This window comes from Cricetulus griseus, chromosome 2 (assembly GCF_003668045.3).
Source record: "Cricetulus griseus strain 17A/GY chromosome 2, alternate assembly CriGri-PICRH-1.0, whole genome shotgun sequence".
Classification (NCBI taxonomy): domain Eukaryota; kingdom Metazoa; phylum Chordata; class Mammalia; order Rodentia; family Cricetidae; genus Cricetulus; species Cricetulus griseus.
This window is the reverse complement of record NC_048595.1, coordinates 37,274,951-37,278,969: the sequence shown is the minus strand read 5'-3', so window position 1 is coordinate 37,278,969 and position 4,019 is coordinate 37,274,951. Positions and strand designations below refer to the sequence as shown.

The window sequence follows — 4,019 nt, the reverse complement described above, 5'->3', positions numbered from 1 at the left end:
GGCATTTCCCCAGCACCGAATCCGACCGCCAGCTGAAGGGAGGACGCAGGATCCCTTGGCGCAGGCGGCCCCCGAGCCCTGTTTTCCCCCGGGTCGGTATTTAATATCTGTAAAACTGCCACTCGGACAGCCAAGGTAAACAGCGTCCCCGGCAGTTCAGGGGTGAGCGCGCCCCAGCGCGTTCCCTCGGGCCGCGCCACCAGCGCTGCATCTGTGAGCCCCGCGCGTTGTCTCCCACGCACGCTCCAGATTTCTCATTAAAATCGGCGACTGTGTCAACAGCGCGGCTGGGACTCCAGAGCTGGAAAAGCTATTTCGCCGCCCCACCCGGCCCCGCCAGGCCGCCACCTCTGCGCTGCTCGCTCCCTAGCAGGTCCCCGGAGCCTGCGCGCTGTCGGGCCCGGGCCAGGCCACCCAGCGGCGGTGCGAGCCCACCCGGCCCCGGCCCAGGAGGCGGCAGCCCGACAGGTGAGAGCACTGGCGACCCTCTGGCCTCCACTAGTGACTCGCACCCAGCTCCGGAGAGCATTTCTGTCCTGTGTCGGGGTTCCTTGCAGAATCCGCCAGACAGCTGCAACCCCAGACACACCTGGCAAGCTTTGTTTGTTCCCTGCAACTCCTTTTTGTCATGCTGATCCACAGCAAAGTATTAGGCCCTTGCCAGCAATAAGATTGTTGGAAGAACAGAGCAAAGGGTGCTCTGAAGAGGGCTGTACTCCCTTGCAGCAGGACTAGACTCCAGGGCCAGAGGGAAAGCCAACAGTTAGCAACAGAGTTCCGACCCTGATATCACACACGCATTGCTTGTGTTGCTGCTCTACTAGAAAACGTAGGGCTGGAGAGATGGCTCAGCTTTTGTGGCTCCTTCCAAAAGACCCTAGTTTAGTGCCCAGAACACACTTAGAGCTGTTCACACAAGTCTCTAACTATACCTCTAGGGTATCTAACACTCTCTTCTGGCTTCTGTGAGCACCCATACATAGAAATATTCACACACACACACACACACACACACACACACACACACACACACACACACATTTTTTTTAATTAAATGTAAAAATAGGGGGTGCTGGAAGGGCTGCTCAGTGTTTTAGAGCACTGGTTCCTCTTCCAAGGGACCCTAGCTCGATTTCCATCACCCACAGGGCAAGCCACAACGTCTGTAATTCTACTACCAGGGGATCTCATGCCCTCTTCTGGCCTCCCCAGGTACCAGGCATGCATATGGTACACAGACATACATACACATGGTGCACAGACATGCATGCAGGCAAGCAACCATAAACATAAAATAATATTTAAATAAATAAATCTAACGAGAATAAAGACAATAATGGAAAGATAATGGCACTACCCACCTCCTCCAGCTCCCGGGACTCAGTACTACTCCACGCAGCAGTTATTCTTTCATCAGCTGTATTTATTTATTAAGGCCCTTATGCATAGAGCCATGAAAGAAACAGCTGGTAATCCAGGGGGAACCTGCAAGCAAGGAAAATAGGAGGCCGACTGTCATGGAAGGGAAGTAGAGAGTCCTGATTAGGTGCTCCAGACAAGGCCCTGGGGAAGGGAGATATAGCAGTGGCTGAAAGATGAGAGGGCAAGGGCAGTTAAGAAAGTGTTCCAGAACTTGAATAGAGCCTAAGAAAGAGAGCAGTGAGGGGTAACAAGAGCACAGAGGCAAAAGTGGTGCTGATGGAGGGAGGGGTTAAGCACTTGCAAGCTTTGCACTTTTACATCCTGGTGTTTGGTGTTTGTGTGCTCTTGCTTGCACATATGCCTCTCCTTTTGTTTTACAGGGGAAATTGGAAAGGAAGCCCCCAACAAGTTATGCAGTTGAGTTTCTGGCACTGGTAGAAATCACAGGGGTCAGCACATCTAGAATTCAATGAATGAGCTTCATCCTGGATCTCCCTGCCTGGTTAAGTATGGGAGTTTGTATTATGTAAGTATGTGTATTTGAATGTGTATTATGTAAGTATGTGTATCTGAATGTGCCCACATGAATGCATGTTTTAAAATGTGTTCATCTATTTAGATGTATGCATGTTATCTACATCAGCATTTGTGTATGAATATGAGTGCTTATGTACCTGTGTATGCAGCTATAATAGCAGGAATAAAGATGTGTGCATTTGCCTCTGCACAAGAATCTATATTGCTCCTGTGTATCTGTGTATATAAACTTGTGTTCCCACACACTTCAAAAAACATGTAGTTCCCACTCTCGTGCTTCTATGGCAGGGGTATAGAACTGGGTCCCAAGCTTAGCTTTCATCAAGGCCAGATAGTCCCCACCAGTATGCCATACCCCTTAATGCGGTTAATGTGATCCCTCTCCCTCTAGGAAGCCAGTACTTCCATCTGACTGTACCCGGAAGAGTACACCCTGCTCCTTCCTCTGTCCAGCTTCCCTGGGCCTCTCAAAGGACCATTGTGAACCAGAAGTTAAAACAAAAACTAAAAGAAACAAGATCAAAGTGCCGCACAAGTAAAGACAACTGTGCATGGCAGCACACTTGTTTGGGATGTGTGTCTGGGAGTGCTGGTGACCCAGGGCTGAGAGGAATTGTCAGGGTGACTGAATTGAGGTCAACAGTGCAGAAGCTCTCTCTTCCACCTCCTGGCCTTCAACTTAGACTTGGAGAATCTCACAAGACACTGCTCAGGAAGCCTCTCCTTTCCTCCAGCTGCTGCCCCTCCAGTGTCTTCACCAGCAGTCTTCCTTAGGCTGGTGTCTTCAGTAGGCACACCCACTTTCTTCCCTCTCATCCACTAAGCCAGGCCAGCTGCAAACTCAAGCAACCTTCCCACTGGGCCTGGGACCTCAATACCTGGATGCTTTCTTTATTTCCATCCTCCTCCCCATTCCCCTGCTTTTCTGCCTCTGTGACTACCTTCTCCATTTCTCCTGAAGGCTTTCTGTTCCTGCCCTACACTGAGTGTGGGCACTCCTCAGTTCTGCCTTCTAGCCCCTCTTTTCTAGGCTTGGCAACAGGGTGGTGAAGACACCACCTCAGGATCTTCATCCTATCTCTCCCTACCCAGTTACATCTCTGCAAGTCTTCCAAGAGTCCTCTGAGGTGGCATGGCCCAAAGGAGCCTGGCTTCTTTCTGCTCCTTTCCTGGTGTCCCTGTTTCTGTTTGAGTACCTCTGCCCTGTATGTCACCTAAGCCAGAGCACTGGTTTATTCCTGACCGAATCCCAGCATCCGGACACCTCTTCTTGACATCCTCATTGAACTTTCACTTCTGCCCAGAGGTTTCTTGGGACTCTGAAGTCTTCTCCGCAAAGTTATCCCTCCTTGCTCTCTCCAGGGAGCTCTGCATTCTCCTTCCTCCACTGACAGAAGAAGATCCAGCTGCCTTGTTCTCAGAGAGGTGCCTCATGGGGTTGTCCTTCTCCAGTACCTCTGACTGCTCTAGTTCTGCCTGGTGCTCTTTGGGCTGGTGACCCATGACCAGCTGGCCCCTTCAACTGGCTCAGCTAAATGCCCTCACTCTCAGGTTCCTTTGGCCAGGACTGACTGATCCAGAGTACCCCAAGCTCACGTTCAAAGACTCAGACCCGCCCCAGCTGCTAGTCTCCATAAATGAGGATTATGTGGCCCCCTTTGAGGCAGACGGGTGGGCTGTGAGAAGAGTTGGTTTGGTATAGATTTTATGACAGGATCACATTTCGTCATCAGACCCCCCTCTGAAGCCAGCCAAGGGCAGGTCAGGGGCAGGGGAGTGGGAACCTGAGCTCTCAGTCAGCCCAGAAAACAGGGCTGCTAGCCCTGGAGGGAGCTGTGTTGGAAGTGAGGGTCAGGCTTTGAGTAACAACCACCCTCTGCCACCCACCCACAGTGTGAACTGGGGTGAGTCCTCTGGATCTCTGGTGCAGGCTCCTAGACGCTATTCAAGTCTAAGCCACAAAACCTACCACCCTTCTCAAAAGGATGCTGAGCGACTATAGACTTACAAACCCTAAAATGCAGGCTTCCAATTGTAAATTTCAGGTAAATAAATAGGTC

At 51.1% G+C, this 4,019-nt stretch overlaps 1 pseudogene; it reads right to left on the bottom strand.

The window, feature by feature from the left end:
• Window positions 1-1,798: 1,798 nt before the first annotated feature.
• LOC113833016 lies at window positions 1,799-1,933 on the bottom strand (annotated as a pseudogene).
• Between the last annotated feature and the right edge of the window lie 2,086 nt (window positions 1,934-4,019).